At 41.2% G+C, this 17,216-nt stretch overlaps 1 protein-coding gene across 3 annotated transcripts in view; it reads right to left on the bottom strand.

Moving 5' to 3' along the window:
* taok3a (TAO kinase 3a) overlaps positions 1-15,464 on the bottom strand; it is a 65,002-nt gene extending 49,538 nt beyond the window's left edge. The window contains exons 1-2 of one of the 3 annotated variants that reach the window (XM_056376468.1): positions 15,084-15,464; positions 14,788-14,874 (exon numbers count right to left, since the gene is read on the bottom strand). The gene's annotated coding sequence lies outside the window, so the exon portion shown is untranslated. Of the gene's footprint in view, positions 1-14,587; positions 14,756-14,787; positions 14,875-15,083 lie in introns of those variants that run through there. The other 2 variants (XM_056376467.1, XM_056376469.1) reach the window with 2 other exon arrangements.
* Between the last annotated feature and the right edge of the window lie 1,752 nt (positions 15,465-17,216).

Below are 17,216 nucleotides of genomic sequence, written 5' to 3'. Positions count from 1 at the left end.
CACATTGCAATTTGAAGCCACCAAGATTCAATCACCTATCACCGCTCATACAATCTCCAAGAAAAACCAATACAATTATTGCAGATGCAATTCTTGTTATCATCAGAAAGTCAGATAAAAAAATCTATGTGGCAACACATTCGTTGACAAGCACAACCCCTTTGCCTCAAAAGCTTTTGTTCCACCTTTAGATTTACTATGGCCTGTTCAGGTGGTGGCCCTGCTGGCTAATGAGCCCATATCAGTTGTTAATGTCAGGGTTGGGTGACTGGAGACCAGTCAATCAGAGGGTTAACAGAGTGTAATCTGTAAAGCATTGGCCCACACACAACCCAAATTTAATCCATGAAGCTGACCCAAGGTCACCAGGTTCAACAGAGAATCTGTCAGGATCTGTCTACACCAGCTCAGTTTCATGACGCCCACATTCACTCCAAAATGAAAACGTTCTCTGTGCTCACACTGCTAGTGATAAAGGATTTAGTATATACAATTCACAGCATCAACGTCTATGCACTAATTTTACAATGAAACTTCCCCACTTGGAACATTAGCTAATTCAAAAGTTGTAAGTATTCACCAACTAAAGGCACACATAATGTGCATAGCTAATAAGAAAGATCTAGCATTTCAACAAGGGCAAAATCTAAACTACAGATATTGCAGATATCTACAGGGAAAAGAAAAAAAGAAAAACATGAAATTTTAGACTCTTTTCCCACCGGGACTTTTGCATGCTTACACCATAACAGCATAATCAAAAATAGCACAGTCACATGAACAAAGCAAATTATTATCTCAGCTGGAGTATGATCTGAGGGAAATTCAATCTAAAAAAAGGTATTTACATGGATTTAAATTTGTGGCTGTTAAGGTTACACAAAATATGACAAACCTGGTATTATGCTCTATTACTGACAGTGTGTTTTCCAATACAAACAAACACAGTTCATAGGACACATCGGGGGTGGGGGTAGGGGTTACCAAGTAGGAGGATATGACTAACGTCTAGAGAGGCTTGGATACAGATGCTGGTGGACAAATAACACTCAAGGGGCATGAAGAACTTAAAAAAAGAGTGATCATCTCTTTTCTATCCATCTTCCAACACTTCAAGCAATCCTTAGAAAACAAGACACACACACACACACACACACACACACACACACACACACACACACACACACACACACACAAATTTCTCTATGGATTAACGGACCACAACCTCCATTACTCCTTTACTGTCTTTACTCACACCCATTCCCTGTGCTTCATCACTTTTATACCTATTTAGTTTAAATTTCTATTTTCTTTCTAGTCATAATTTCCACAAAAAAAATAGAAAAATCATTTGTAGACTTAAGATGTCATTTGGCGTTCATGTGCTTGAAGGATTTATTTAAAATATCCTACAGGTTTATGTTGCAGAGGAATATAAATACAGACAAATAAGATTAGATTCCTGTTGTTGATTCACAGAGGACAGATAGCAATTAAGAGTAAATGTCAATTAGGTTCAGTCACTGAGGTCTTGACCTTTCGGCGCCGAGTTATTATTGACCCTTGGGTAACATATTGGGCTGCCGTTGGTGCAAAAATGGTGTGAAAGCGAAAGACAGGCCATTCGATGAGTGCTGGTGTTTTCATCAATGTGTGTAACACTCACTGCCACTGGTCACACCAGGCTCAGCTGGGACTTTGTGACTAGATTGGCCATATTGACTAGGCAATAACCCAGGGCCTGTTTATGACACTATCAATTCCCAGCTGTATTGATTTTCATTGTGGCTGCAAAAATACTCTTCAGTTGCACACCCAAACACATGACATGACTGCTGTGGCATCACACATGCACACACAAAAAAAACACAAAACATGTAATCGTTTTATGAAGATCTATGTTTTGTGCAACAATAAACAAATATTCAAGTGCATATGCACATAAACTCATAAATGGTGGTATGGCAGAGAGTATAGCAGTGAAAATGAAGAGTTTGGGGCTGTTTGACATCAAGGCCACATGTCAGCCAATACAGATTAACTATGATTTGCACACACTGTGTCATGAATGAGTTTTGAGCCCCTCAAAAGCTCTTTTTACATGTGTGTCTTAGAGAAGACTCATGCTGAGAGAGTCCTAGTTGTGTCTCTGACACCACAGTAACAAGTGTCGATGGTCAAATGCCTACACTAGCTCGTGACTCATCCTGCTGCTGTAGCCCCATTCTGCTTTCCCACAAGGCCATGCAAAATACATGAGAGTACAACAGAGTTTGAGTGTATGAGAGAAAATGTGCAAACACACATAAGGCTTGGCACATGTACACAGCCATACACATACATGAAGTGCTATAGTAATTTAATCATCGCATTGACACACACACATACATAGGGACTTCTTCTTGTGGAAGTACACACCAGATGATCTAGTTTCAGCTCCAAGTGTGTGTGTGTGTGTGTGTGTGTGTGTGTGTTTGTGTGTGTGTGTGTGTGTGTGTTGTGTGTGTGTGTGTGTGTGTGTGTGTGTGTGTGTGTGTGTGTGTGTGGGGCTGAGCGTAGAGTGAAGCGCTACTCTAAAGCCCAACAGGATTTTCCAATCAAGAGCAGCAGAAAGATTAATAGAGGCCTATTGGATGCTCTGTAGTGAAAGCTGTGCAAAAGAGAAATTGTTATAGTGAGTAGGACATGCAGCTGCCACTTGCTGGGTTTTTTTCATAATGAAATATTAAAGAGACTCAAATTAACAGACAGGTTGAGCTGTATTAGCTGGAGTGTGAGTGATGCTCTAGTGCGGTAAATGGCAAAGCTATCAAGCCATCACTGTGGTTGTACGTGTCCAGATATCTTTCCAAATAAGATGAGTGAATCAGGTTTCCCCTCATTCTGTGATCTCGTGCAAAAGCCTGAGAACTAAGATTTTGATCCTTCGCTTAAAGAAATCTTTTCAACTGGCTTATTTCCCAAATCTGTCACCCAAGTTTTGCACAGTTCAGAGCAATACTGACTGCCCCTCCAGACAAAGCCAAAGCATTGAACACAAGTCTATTCTAAATCTTCCAAACAGCTCAGTGAATGGATTGATCCATGTAAGACGTCTATGCTGTGTGAATGAGACGCCCTCTCTGACTTTCTTGAAGGCCATGTTCTTGGAGGGAAAACGATGATGTCATGCAGTCATTCGCCAGGGCCTCACGGGGTGGCGGGGGATGTTGTGATTCACGGTTATACATTTATGGCCAGGACTCCCACAGCTGTCAGCTTCATAACAGACTGAACAAAAATGTCCTGCAACCATTAGTGTATCATGGAGCCTTATTGGTGCTGCTATCATTACTGGTGTTTTTATTAATTACACTATTACACCTATATGTATTACTGTTATTATTATTATTATCATTATAACTATCAGTCTGATAGTGCTTGAATGCAACAGTACAGCTGTTCCAGCTCTGTCTTTCCTATTTACCCCATTTCTCTCCTCTCAACCAAACCGATCGGCGCAGACGGCTGCCCACCCTGAGTCCGCTTCTGTTGGACGTCGCTCCCTGTTAAAAGGGAGTTTTTCTCTTCACTGTCACCAAGTGATTGCTCTATAATATTGTAAGGTCTTGACCTTACTCTGTAAAATGCCCTGAGATAATGTTTGTGGCACTATATAAAGAAAATTGAATTGAACTCAATCGCATTTCCTGACTTTCATTTGAAGAGAAGGCGGGTGGGGGTTTGTTGTGTCAGAGTCTGCCAAGTGTTTCCAGACAAACACCACAAACTTTGCGTTATACACTGAATGCTCACATGACACAGTGCCCCTGTTGTTCTCATTTGATCAGTGTGGTAGAAGAGCCGTTAGTGTGTCAAGTCAAAACGGAAACGTCTTGATCATCACAGCACATCAGCTGAGAAGTGCCTGAGAATTTGGTGTGTAATTTGACAAATCAGGCTATAATGCCTCAATGGATGCCACACAGAAGGAGAAGCCTAAGCATGCTAACCTACAACCTTCCTTCCCTCCTTTGCCTAAAAACGAAGAGAATGATCAGCCAAAATGAAAGAGAAAGACAGGGGGAGGAAATTAAGCAGAGGAAACCCCAAAAAGGAAACATGCATCTAGGCCACTGAGTCATTTCCCCTGTGTTTTGCCTCTTCCTCTACTTCTTTTTCAAATATACACTGACAGTATAAATTATGTACATCATCACTGGGGTTTACACAGAGTGGGAGAGGGCCCATGGGTTTTAGGCCTTAGGATTTCGGCTTTTTATCCCCTGTAAAGTCTGCCCGCAATTAGTTTGGGAATTAATTCAGGCTCAGAACTTAGCCTCCCCCTTCCTCTTTTAGATCTGTACTGATTCATCCAAGCCTCTTTTTTTTTTTCACACACACACACACACACACACACACACACACACACACACACACACACACACACACACACACACACACACACACACACACACTACAGGGGGAGTAAAAAAAATGTAATATCTGGCCCTGGCCTGTGAGATTTTACTCACACAGATGGTATCACCTACATTATAGTTATGTGGTTTAATACACTAAACTAAATGGCATCTTTAACTTGTGTGTAGAAACAGCTCAAGATATATATATATATATATATATATATGATAATAGCATACCGGCAGATGTTTGGCCTTGTGGATCTTTTGTTCATCAGTTCATGCGGTTGCCTCTTCACCATCCATTAAGTATAATTGTTCTTTTTGTACACTTTTGTACAGTTGTGATTACAGACTCTCTGATAAAATTTGACTGATAGCATTTTTTTTACCCCATAAAGATATCTACCATATATACCATATATAGATATCACAATAATATTGTTATTGTGAATTCTTTTGGCCACGAAAATCATCTATTGAAAATCTGATATTGTGACAGCTAGGGTTGTACTGATGGACGATATCAGTGATCGATGACCATCAGAGCAATCGCCAATAGCTTAGATGTCAAGACCACAGTAACAGCTTGGCTGGGTTAGATCAGGCTATATCAAATAGAGATTTCCCACTTGTGCCATTGGCACAATTTTCTCTGTCACGTAAACGTCAGATGTGTTTGTGATTGCGGACATGAGTGATTTGCAATCATCCAAGCTTTTATGCCTTCACTGTATAGTGTTCAATGACTAGTGATTATTTTCATCATCCAATTGGTCCACTCTTTTTCAGTGAAGCCATTAATTGATTATTTATTTATGACAATGTGGGAGATTGAGATTTTTGCTTGATAAATTATTTAAACTAATAATCAAGCATTCAATTAATTTTGTCGACTGACAGTCAAGCAATCAGTTAAATGTTTCAGCACTGCCTTTAATGCTAACGATTTTATCACCACAGATTACACAACTGCCTTCCTATGATCAATTCTTAGACACAATATCACCCTGCTGAATGTTCTTCATTTATTCTGCTGTTTTTCCTTCATCTCTAACATTCACTGTTAGTCCAGGCTTGCTGTTCCTGGTGGGATTCATTAACTTCTGCAACCACTCACACCCTGTCTCTTCGGGAAGGGGGAAAGGAAAGGGGATTGGAGAGCAGACACTAGTTCCTTCCAGTAAATTTTCACTATCATGACATCTTCCGATTTAGCTGTGCAGTCTGATCTCACCAGTACACACAGATCAGATGTCATGGCCCCTACAATCCACAAGACCCTGCAGTTCTATGTGTGTTTCCAATCAATAATTAATCAGGTAAATCTTTATATTGCCAATATTCGTCAGAAAAAGACCATAAATTAATAACAGGAACCTTTTATTTAGAGCCCAGTAAATCAGAATGAGAGAAAACATGTGTGTCTTGGCCAATGGACAATGCCACCCCCCACCTTTCGGACACAACCCCATAAATTCATTCAGCAAATTGGCACAGAGAATTCAGGTCAGGTGAAGCAACATGGCTGCAACTCTCTTCAGCCATGAATGTCTGAAAGGAAATTTTGGTCTAATCTTTTACAGTGGATCATTTTGACAAAACCAAAGAGTCTGTGATGTTATCTCCTTCAGGATGTAAAAAGAAGAGGAAAGCTCAAACGTAACACATTATACTGTCATTATAGCGGTCAGGGAAAAGATTTCTTTTTATTTCTATACATTGCTTTGGGCTTTCAGTTTGTTAAGAACACACCATCTTGATTGTAATCAACTGCAGTGATCCCCTCTCCCTCTAACGGTATCATCGCAAACAAAAGCTCTTACACATGAAGGATGTCAGGGAGAGTCAGATGTAATAGTTCTACTTGGTGTCCCTTATGGCCCTTGATCATGTCTTGGTTTTGGTTGTGTGTGTGTGGTTGGAGGAGGCTGGCTTCTTCAACTTCTTCAACTAAAAACTCCTAAGCCACAATGTCTGTCCACACTACGTAATTCTCTTGTGTGTTACAGTGATCATCAAGAGTATCTACAACAAAATCCAGCCTGTGATTATTGGTGAGAACAGTAACTCGAGCCTTGAAATCTAATCTGGCAGTAATATTGGCCCGCTTCCTGCTCCTTCACTATGAATTGATTAAGAATGTACAATAGGATTTCCCATCTGACATGGCCCCTGTATCACACCAAGAAACAATAGCTGGACACAAGTCATAAAAGCTGCTGTCTATGAAAACCAAGGAAGGGTGTGTGCACGCATGAGCTTCTTGATACCCTCACGGCCTGATAATTTAACCATTTCCTCATTTACCCTCTGGGACGTTATCATCCCTGCAATTATCCTAAGGTTCGTGGCCCTCTGGCTTTGTAGCGCTGCACATCTGGTTCATTTGTGTTTGTGTATATGAGAACTTGTGTGTGCGAGAGTGAGAGTGGAAACGAGAATGAGTGAGGGAAGTAGAGGGGCGGGGTGTTGACTGGCAGAGTTTCCTCCAAGTCACAGTTTAATTGGACAATTGTTCAGTTTAACCTCAGGCTCTGTGGGTTCAAAAAGGCATGCAAAGCCGTCCTAATATGGACTGTTAAGCAAGAAAAGGGTGGCAGAAGCACTTGCTTTGGCTCGCATTGCATTCTTTTTCCTCATTACAAATGCCTATGTTCCCTCATGCAATATGACACACGATTCACATCCAGTCTGATAAATCAGGGGTTAAAATAGCTGTGTTGTCCAACAGTGAAACCTCCATAAATTGTTAGCCATGATGTCTTGTGTTTAAAATCATTGTTGGGGGGGGATCCTGTGAAAAATTATTCAGCCAGGCTGAGGCACAGACTTGACTAAAAAATAAAAAATAAAAGTCACATTTAGCCTGATTCACTGCTGGCTTGCGAGAGCACAACGCAATCTCCCCCAGATTCATCAGAGGCAAATCTCCACTTGACCCAATGGAGGCTGTCCAGTCACAGCATTAGGGATGCACGGAGCTTGGGCAAAGGCCTAGTTTCTCTTGGGACTGGGGGGATGGGGTGGGTTTGGCACACACTCTGGGAGGCCAATAGATGAGGAGTTATCAAGCATTTACATCAGGTTCGGTGGCAGACGGACCAGAAAGGTTCAGCATGATCTTGCCAGGCGACATCACCCTTAATAGCCCTGCACCATTTGGTAATGCTATGAAATCAAAGCGTGTCAGCAATCATTAAATAATGCCAAGCTGCCAACACTGACCACAGTGCCCACTGTTGTGCTGACCGCGAAGTGCTCAGCCAACACACCAGTGAAATGTGCTCTGTGATGACACTTAAAAAGAAGTGAAAGGCAGGTTCAGAAACACTTTTTAAATTATGATGTGGAACTGTGAGACACAGAAGCGCTTTGGGCAGGCAAAGGAAGCTCCCAAAATAGACCACTGTGGTGCAGTGTATTACCTCACCCCCATTCACATCAGCAAACATGTCCATCACAATTATGCATCCTAAGCCTTGCTGACATGCCCCACTCCGCTAAGCTAGCAACGCATATAGTTTTCCCAGCCGGTTGCATGCAGGGGAGAGTCAGCAGAATGGATGCAAACTCTAGGCCTATGACATGACACTTTCAATTTTTTAAAGACCCCTATTACAGCGAACCATGTAGTTCTAAAAATACGCCTGCCTAAGCCCTTTCCTTCATTCTGCCGAGCTAAATTAAGCCCCAGACCCAGGAGGGGTGGTGGTGGGCAGAGATAACACAAGTCAGCCATCAGCAATGGTAATGTCTCTTTGGGTGATGATGATGGCTGCTCATAATTCCCCAGCACTTCAACTTGGCCTAGTCATGGAAGAGCAGAGACAGGCTTGCAGATTTCACAGGAGAGCTGGAGACAGATGTAGCCGGACATAATGGGGTTTGAAAAGGGTGGGGGGTGGAGGGGCCAAGTCATGGTCACAGCTGCAACATCGCCAAAGGATTGGGGGCGCGCTTCTAATGAAGGGCTGTAATCAAGTCGCTCGTGCTAACCTCCCACACCCAGTCAGGCGGACTTGCCAAAATGCCTCTCTTATGACAGAGGGTTTAGTATGCTTGAGGAAGAAAACAAAGAGAGAAAGAACAGTCCATGTAATGCACATGAAAGAATGACGTATTTAACAACTAATCTGTTCTGCATTTTGGAATACAACATATGAATATTGCATGTGGTAAACAAGTTAATCCAGATGTCATGCTAGCAGCGAGTCTGTGAAATATGTCAACAAGAAAAAAAAAAAAGAAAATAAACATGCCAGGTGAATTAAGGCTGGCATGTGCCTCCAGATATGCCACAAAAAATGTCCTCTAATGTGCACTATATTTTCAGCTGTTCAATGGGTGACAGCTGGATCCTACCGCCTGCCAAAGATCTAAACAAGATGGTCAGACGAAGACAATTTCCAGCAGTGCAAAGTGGCGAGTGAACAGCAGAAGTGGCACACTCACTAGGGAGGCATTTGTTGATGAGACATCTGTTGGGCCGTGACTTCCTCCCCTCCAAAACCGTTTTCAGTAGACCAAGGCCATGACTCAGGTCTGCACCAGCTGCTGGGCCATGACTAGATCCATTTCACATTTTTCCCTTTGACTCCTATCATGGTCAGTAGGGCAAACTCGGTTTCCAACATATGCAGAAGTAAATGCTGATGAAAGAGTTTCTGATTATAACTTGGTCGTTTGGGCCTTGATGGACATGGACCATCAGATGGATTAGAAAAAAGATATGTTCGGGAGCTGATGATCTTCAAGTGGTTTAACAAACACACTCATTTAATTAAACTGAGAAGATCGATGGTTAAGTCTGTCTTGGGTACAAACAGTTACTAGATGCCCACCGGAAAAAGGCTTCGGGATCCCCCCACTGTGAACACGGGCATGTGTATGCAGTCCTTATGTTTTGGTAATCACATAGTACAGCGGGTGGGGTGGATTAATCCTGCTACCAAATATCTGTACTGGTTCTTGCTGGCTTCACAAGATCATGATCTCGCAGCAGTGCAGAGTTTTGCTGTCTTTTGAAATCATCATTAAAAGAGGTACACATGAACATATCTGCTAGTAGAGGCTAGGTGGGGGTAGGGAAGGCATAATTCTCCTTGTCATCTGAGACAGCATTCCTATATTAGACATGCTAAACCAGATCACTGCAGAACATTAAGCCTGACAGCAGCACTTTAATATTTGATGCGCTCTGCTACCATGGCATGAACCACCAAACTGGTGTAGCTCCGGCTAAACTGACAATCCTCTAATATATTTTTCAAAAGTCAAACTCCTGTCACATGGAAGTGGAGAAAAGTGAGAGATGCTGAGGTGGATTAGTCAGCAGGGAGGAGTAATGTGAGTTTTTCACTTCAACAGGTTGCCCTAGATGCAAAGGAAAACCTGCCAAGCTTTTTCCCACTGGCATAAAGGGTTTCAGCTTTTAGAAAATATCATAATGGCTGTCTCACAGATATGCTGAGATGACCTAGCACACAGCCAGTAAACTCATTACAGGGTTGGTGGCAAGCCATAAGACATAAGGGCCCATCAGTGGGCTGTCATGGTTCTTTGACAACAGAGCATGTAAACTTGTTAACTTTGACATCCAAATGACCCCACACAAGAGGAGGGGGAGGACAGAAGAGTCACACAATCTGGGAAGACATCATTTGCTAGATAATACCTGGGACAGCGGCGGCTGTCCAAAACACTGTTTTCAGTACTAATTAAAATAGGCTCGGGTTCTGTAAGGCCACAAGCCAGCATGTATGCCTTCTGGTTGTTCTTAAATTAGACAAGTCCGGATTCAGCTGAGACTGAAAGAGACTGCATTAGACACTACAGCGCATTAGACGAGCTGTGAAGCAGAAGCTAATGCAGGCAGATAGAGGTCGCACCAACTACTGTAGCCTGTTTAACAGCATTGGCTCTTTGTTGTACAGATGAACTGCTGGAGCCTTTAGTAATGTAATAATTTGCAGCTCCCATAAGGTCAAATTCTCACATCAGCATCAGATGTTTGGCTCAGCAACAGCACACCAAGACTCAGTATCAAATTATCATATATCTTTGCAGCATATTGGATACTGGCCACCATGCGGGTTTGAATCTGGTCACTAAATTTGGGGATGTCTTTCCCACTGGTCTATACCATGCTGCTTTGCCTTCTTCCTATGCAATTTAAAAGCTTTTTGTGGATTTGCTTCCTCCATGAGCAAATCCACTAATCACTGTGTTCAGATTAAATGGATTTTGTGCAAAATGTTGCTGTCATGAATGCTGCTGTGACATCACTGTAACCACTGTTTAACAGCCCGCCTGAAAGTTTTAGGGGTGAATAGTTGAAGAGGAGAAGCACCCACCTCCTATTCTTTACATTTTAAACTTTACTCACACCGATATTATCCACCCCCTTTACCAGAACTGGGCATGATTAAGGTTGCTGCCAGGCCTTTAAACCCCCCCCACCCCCCAATGTCAGGTCTGCTGGTATCGCCAGGCCAAGCCCATACTGAGCTGACTAAATTTGAAAACACACCTTCTTTTCCTATTCTAACCTTCCTAAACCAATGTCCCAACAAAATTTTTGCATCTTGAATACACAAATTAAAAAAAATGGTTCTTGTACAGACACATCCAGGTGCTGTGTAGCAATAATGATATGAAGCCAACGTTACCCACGGTTCTCTTTGTGATTGCTCATTTTTAATGCTAAAATAGAGTAATCACACAGTACAGCTTTTGACATTAACTTGGTTCTATTGTCAAGCTTTGGTATTTTATACGTGTTGTCTGACAATAGAAACTGAAAAATAGGACCAACTACATTGTGCTGAGTGGGGAAGTTCAATCTTGTCTTTGGCATTATATTTACTAATCATACGAAGCAGACATAATGCCAAAAATGAATATTCTGTTCATCAATCAAGATCATCGGTTTTTGTTCTTAAAGTTTTTATAGCCTCAGTTTTATTGACATACTTTCGCACCAAAACTTTGAAGTAGATGGCTGAGGCTCTTCATGCAGATCCCTGTCCAGAATCATCGTCTGTTGCACCCCAACACCTACTATAGGCTATAGTATTCTTGTTTAACATCTCAATGATTGTCACATCCCCTTGACCACCTTTCATATTAGTCCTGGACCACTTTGAGTTAGAAAGACATTTTTTACGTTTTTTTACTAACCATTCCCTGCTAATGTCTGTCACAGTGCGGCGCTGCTAATGACACGTGGTTGTCAGCAGCAGCACTACTGACATTCTAGTTGTTTCAGTTCCACTAATGACGTTTTTGATTGTGCTAATTATGAATTCTAACAAACATGCATCCCCTAATGAACAGTCAGCATTCATCAGGTTGAAATTAACAATTTGCGACAAGTTTGTGTAGTTAAGACACATTGATGAAAAGGTTGATGAAAACATAAAAAAAAAAAAAAAATCACTTAGGATTGTGTGAATTTCTCTCTGGAATTTTAAAGACAAAACAATTAAACAGTTAATTGAAAAATGACAGATTCATCAATAGTGAAAATAGTTGCAGTCCTACAACATACTTTAAGTGATCATGGAGAATCAGTGGTAAACTAGAATTACCGCCTCATGGTTGTCTGCCTCCACCAACCAGTCAAGTTGCAGGAAACGGTCACAATCTCCCCTTAATAATAACATCCAGAAGTGTTTTGTAGAAGGGTAAGTTGACCTTTGATCTTGTGGATATAAAATGTTATCATCTTATCCTGTTAGACATTTATGTTAAATAGTGTCTTAATTAGCGTATGAAATCTTGAGTTATGGCCAAAAATGTGTTTTGTGAGGTCACAGTAACCTTGACCTTTGACCAACGAATAATAATCAATTCATCCTTGAGTCCACGTGAACGTTTGTACCAAATTTGAAGAAATTCCCTCAAGGCATTACTAAAATATCATGTTCACGAGACTGGGACATACACACGTACATCCAGACGGACAACCTGAAAACATAATGCCTTCGGCCGCAGGTGTCACCAGTGGAGAGGCATAAAAAAAAAAAAGAGGTTTAACATGCTGAGACCATTGCTTTGACCAGACAGATATAATATGCAAAGCTTAGTAAATATCAAGATTTTCTGATTCGACAAAATCTTTTCATAGCATGTCGCCAGCACAGCCATAAAAAGGTGTATTCTCACAATTTGACTTAAGCCTGACCTTGAACACAATTTCTACCAGTCCCATGTGCAAATGGGCACCTAACTCTAGTGTGAAAATGGCCTCAGTGGGAGCATGTCTGGCTCACACCCCTACCACACCCCCTGTCTGTGACAGCCACATCAGCCAATTGTCAAGACCAGCTGATGTGTCCCTTCCCAGTGCATCCATCACGCACGCACACACACACGCACGCACACACACACGCACACACACAGTACTTAAAAGGATTTGTGCAAATTCATGAGAAGACCCCTAGCTAACGTCTCAATAATCTCTCACACAGCTCTATAAAAAGACATGACTGTTTAGCAATATGCTTATGACTGCCTCTGCCAGTCTAAATGAAGCTTGTTGTCACCTAACATATAGAGACCTGTGTCATCCAGTGTTTAACAAAGGCCAAGCGAAAGCAAAGGAACATGTAATAATTCAACGAAAATACTGAATAATAGTCGATCATCAATATTAATATCGATTATGAGCCCATTAAAAATGACTCTTCAATTTCTTGGCTCTTTGACTTTTGGTCTTAAAAGTGTCACGTTCGACAACCTGCACTATAAAAAAGCTTTTACCTCACCAGATGAGGATAATCTCAGTTGGGTTCAGTTACAAGAAACAAGCATTTAGTGCATCAACCTGTGCATGATCAATCTACACTGTTTGGCAACAATACCCATTCTGTATCAGTGTGGATGAGTGAGACATTTATCTTTAAATGGCACAATCAGTGTAAAATCATAAATGCTGAACTGTCCTAGACACCATCACTAATAAGGAAGTGTGTCACTTTCTGTTCCCTCTCTCAGCTACATCCTCAATAGGTTGCCAATGAACCTCCTAGATGTGGGTGATGTCAACAGGGGAGTATACTTGCACAACAGTTCTGTGTCCTTTGAACCAAAGGGCCGCAAAACCGAAGTAGGGCACTGAAACTCTTGACTAGAGACATAATGGCTGAAAGATTGAAAAGAAAAGCACAAAGCCTGACAGCTGTTTAAAAAAAAAAAAAACTTTTTTCCTCAGAATATCTTATTCTCTTTAACTGGAAAAAGTTTGACACTACTTACTCAGCATTATGCCAAGGTGAGTAACTCTGTTCTGTGTGAAATGAGTTTATATGGATTTTTCATTCAACCAACATGCCTTCTCTGAACCTCTATGCAGAAAGAAATACAGTCAAAAAAAAAAATAAAAATAAAAAATAAAATACTATGAATCGATTTGAATGACATGCAGGTGCAATGTCATAATATGGTATTAAATTCTGGTGATCCCTGCCTGAAATTGCGTGGGCTTGCTTCTTAAAATAAATCTTTACAAATGACACAGTTTAGCAGTGAAACCCGGGTCTACTGCCTCTCACTCATGCGCTCTACACACAAGAGATGACATCATGTTGGGTCAGCTTGGGTTTTAGTGCTCAGCTTGCTCTCTACATCTGCCATTTCGAGCGCGTCATGTTAGCCTACATTTACTTTTTAACGCTGCTTATTTAACCGAGCACCGTCCTGCGTGCAGGTGACGACCGTCTTACAGCATTCACGCCAAGAAAGAAAAAAATAAAATATGAATGGCGTGCAGTTATTGTCTGTGGCTTAAATGAATGCAAGCCAATATTGCAATCGAAATCGTTTAAACAAAAGTGTCAAGGATGCAGATTATGCTCGACCGGTTAACGGTTGCAGAGAGACGTAGTAAATGTAGTAAAAATGTGGTTCGGGTCATGTGTAGTGGACGTTACACCGTCTCAACTGAAAGCCATTGTGACTCTGCGTTGATAGTAAAATCTCACTCACAACAATGTAGGATGCAATGGACGGTACCACAGTCATTTTGAATCTGACAGACACACGCACACTATCCCCCAATGCTAAACTGACACCTCGATCAAGTTTACATAGCGTCCAGCCGCCTTGTTGTCTTTAAAAAACAAAAAACCCTCAACTGTACACTTCATTACAACCTGTCATCCGTTTTTGCTCTTCATACTCACCCCCCTAAGGACCAAACCAAACAGGAAAGCGTCTTCCCCCGGCAGTTCACAGCGTAAATATCCAAAAAAAAATCAGCGTAGATTTTTCAGCAGGTGCAGCTCAACACATCAATCAACAAACATGCACTTCGCTCAAAGACCGTTACAAAGCAAACCTACGCACTTAACCCCAGCGAGCTGATGCTGCTCTCTGTACTCACCACCTCTGAGTGGAGTGGCGTTCAAACAACAAGCCGAACAACGTCGAAACCAGACGACGGTGGTCATTTCCAACTTCCAGGTGCAACCTACGAGAGCCACGACTCATTTATATCCACTTTTACTGCTTTGACATTTAGCTGCAGTTGTAGCTTAGCCGTTGAGACAAGAGGAAGTGTCATTTCAGTTTGAGAGCGCGAGGCTACAGCACGAGCTGTTAACCGTTAGGGGGGAACAAACAGTGACAGCGACACAACAACAGAGAAAAAGAAAAAAAGAAAAAACAAAAGCCGCTCACCTTTTTTAAAAGTCGTCGTTGTTGAAACGCGTACGCACTTCAAGAGCATTTAGTCCGACTCTGAAGATGTCGGTGTGACTTTGCGAAGTGCTGTCAGTTGGTCTGGACTTCCTGAATGACGGAGCAGCAGGAGCACAACCCCTCGCCCGTGTTTGACAGCTAGTTTGACAGACAGGCGGAAATAAAGTTGTCACATGTAGTGAAGGATGAGCACTTTCCAGACTACTATTTTTTGTGGAGAATAAATACCAAATTGATTGTTTTCCAAGTATCTTATGCTCAAATGGTTTACCTAAATCAAATGCAAAAATAATCCGCATTTACTTATCTTTTCAATAATGCTGCTTTGAATAACAAGATAATAAATTAAAAGTTAGCGGCCAACAATCCGACACCTTATTTTCTTCTTCTGCAAATCATTAAAGATGCATGGACTGAGTCACCACGATTCTGTTGCAACTTCAGTGATGGCAATCAAGCTCATCTCCTGAATATAGCTACTTAGTACAATGCTGCCACCTGCTGCTACTTTTTTGAAGTTCAATAGTAACATTCCTGCACTGTAGGGATGTACCTGGAAATATGTGTGAAAATGTGTCCTTGTACAAAACGAGACCATGGTAAAATAACTCCTTATACCTTATTGTAATGGATGGATTATTATCCTACATAAAAGACTGCCAGATTCAAAGGGAGGCGAAACAATTATAAACTTTTTCCCCCACCTTTTGTGGCTGTTTTATGTCCATTTGTGGGCCGAGGAGCCCTCTGAATCCTTGGAGCCCTGGTCATATGCCTGGTAGGCCTCTTCAATAACCCATCAATACTTATTGTGAAACTTTCATCATTAATAAAAAAAAAACAATTTGAAAATTAAACACCACTAAATTTGTAGCAACAACATATATTTCTATTTTGAACTGCCCTCTTGAATTCCTCCCTTTGAAAATAAGGTAATTTCAAGTGGTGTCATATAAATTATTGTTTTGTTTCTTTGGTGTGCACAGTGTCTTTCAGTTTGTGTCCATTTATGATGCTATGATGTTTCTTCAGTTTTTTGCATGTCTGCCCAACATAATACAGTAAAACATAGCTGCACGTCTCCTAACCGGCCAGGCTCTGAAAGACTTAATAAAGATTAGCAAACTTCTGTGAGTAGCTCGTACTGACAACAGAGTGATAAGAATTAAGGCTGCAGCTACCAACAGTCCAAAACCCAAAGATATTCTGGGCATTTGTAAAAATACAAACAGTACAGAGGATGGTTCTAATCCATTGACCTCTTGGGTATGGAATCAGCACCTTTCCATCGAACCAGTGCTACACACCCCAGACGGGACCCACAATCCCTGGCTTAGAATGCCAGTGCTTTATCCATTAGGCCACTTGAGCCAAACTTAGCTACAGAACCACTGTGGACATGGCAGTATTTCCTGGTAGTAACAGTAGTAATCCCTTTAGCATAGGTTCAGTTTCTATGAAGTAAAATCATGGAATCATGAAAGTGGTCAATGCCTGTCTGATGTTGTCCATTGTAACATACAATACAGACAAACTGTTTGGGCCACAAAACATCAGACAAAAGTCAAATAATACCTGTTACAGATTCACAAACCATGATGACATCTTTAAATGTTGTGTTGAAAACCCAAGGAAATTCAGTTCAGTATCAAAAACAGCAAATATTCATATTTGAAAAGCTAGAACCAGTGAATTTTTGTCATTTTTGGTGATCTACTCCAGCTGTCATATTAATATGTACCCTGGGCTTCCTGGAAAGCAGTAATGATACTGAGTGGATAAATCTGAGTGGTGGTTGCAATCATGATATACTATAACTTAAAGTTCAGGTTTTTACTTCTTTAAATGGAATATGTTAAAAAGCATACTTGCATAATTTCTGGGTTGTTTACTGAGGACATCTATTAAAATTTCTGGTTCCAGCAGCTGCAGTTCCAGCTGTTAGAAAGTTGCTGTAAGGTGCACAGTGTAGACTTTGTCTATCTTAAATTGTAGTGCAAGCAAACAAATGTAAGATTATTTTTGCTGACTTTCGAACCATAAAATGGCAAGTGTTCCCAGATTACGTTTTTAATAAAAATCATTACAACCTATCATAAACAGAGTTGTTGT

Source organism: Seriola aureovittata, chromosome 5, assembly GCF_021018895.1.
Source record: "Seriola aureovittata isolate HTS-2021-v1 ecotype China chromosome 5, ASM2101889v1, whole genome shotgun sequence".
In the NCBI taxonomy this organism is placed as follows: domain Eukaryota; kingdom Metazoa; phylum Chordata; class Actinopteri; order Carangiformes; family Carangidae; genus Seriola; species Seriola aureovittata.
The sequence above is the reverse complement of the archived record's forward strand: the minus strand, read 5'-3'. Positions and strand labels throughout refer to the sequence as shown.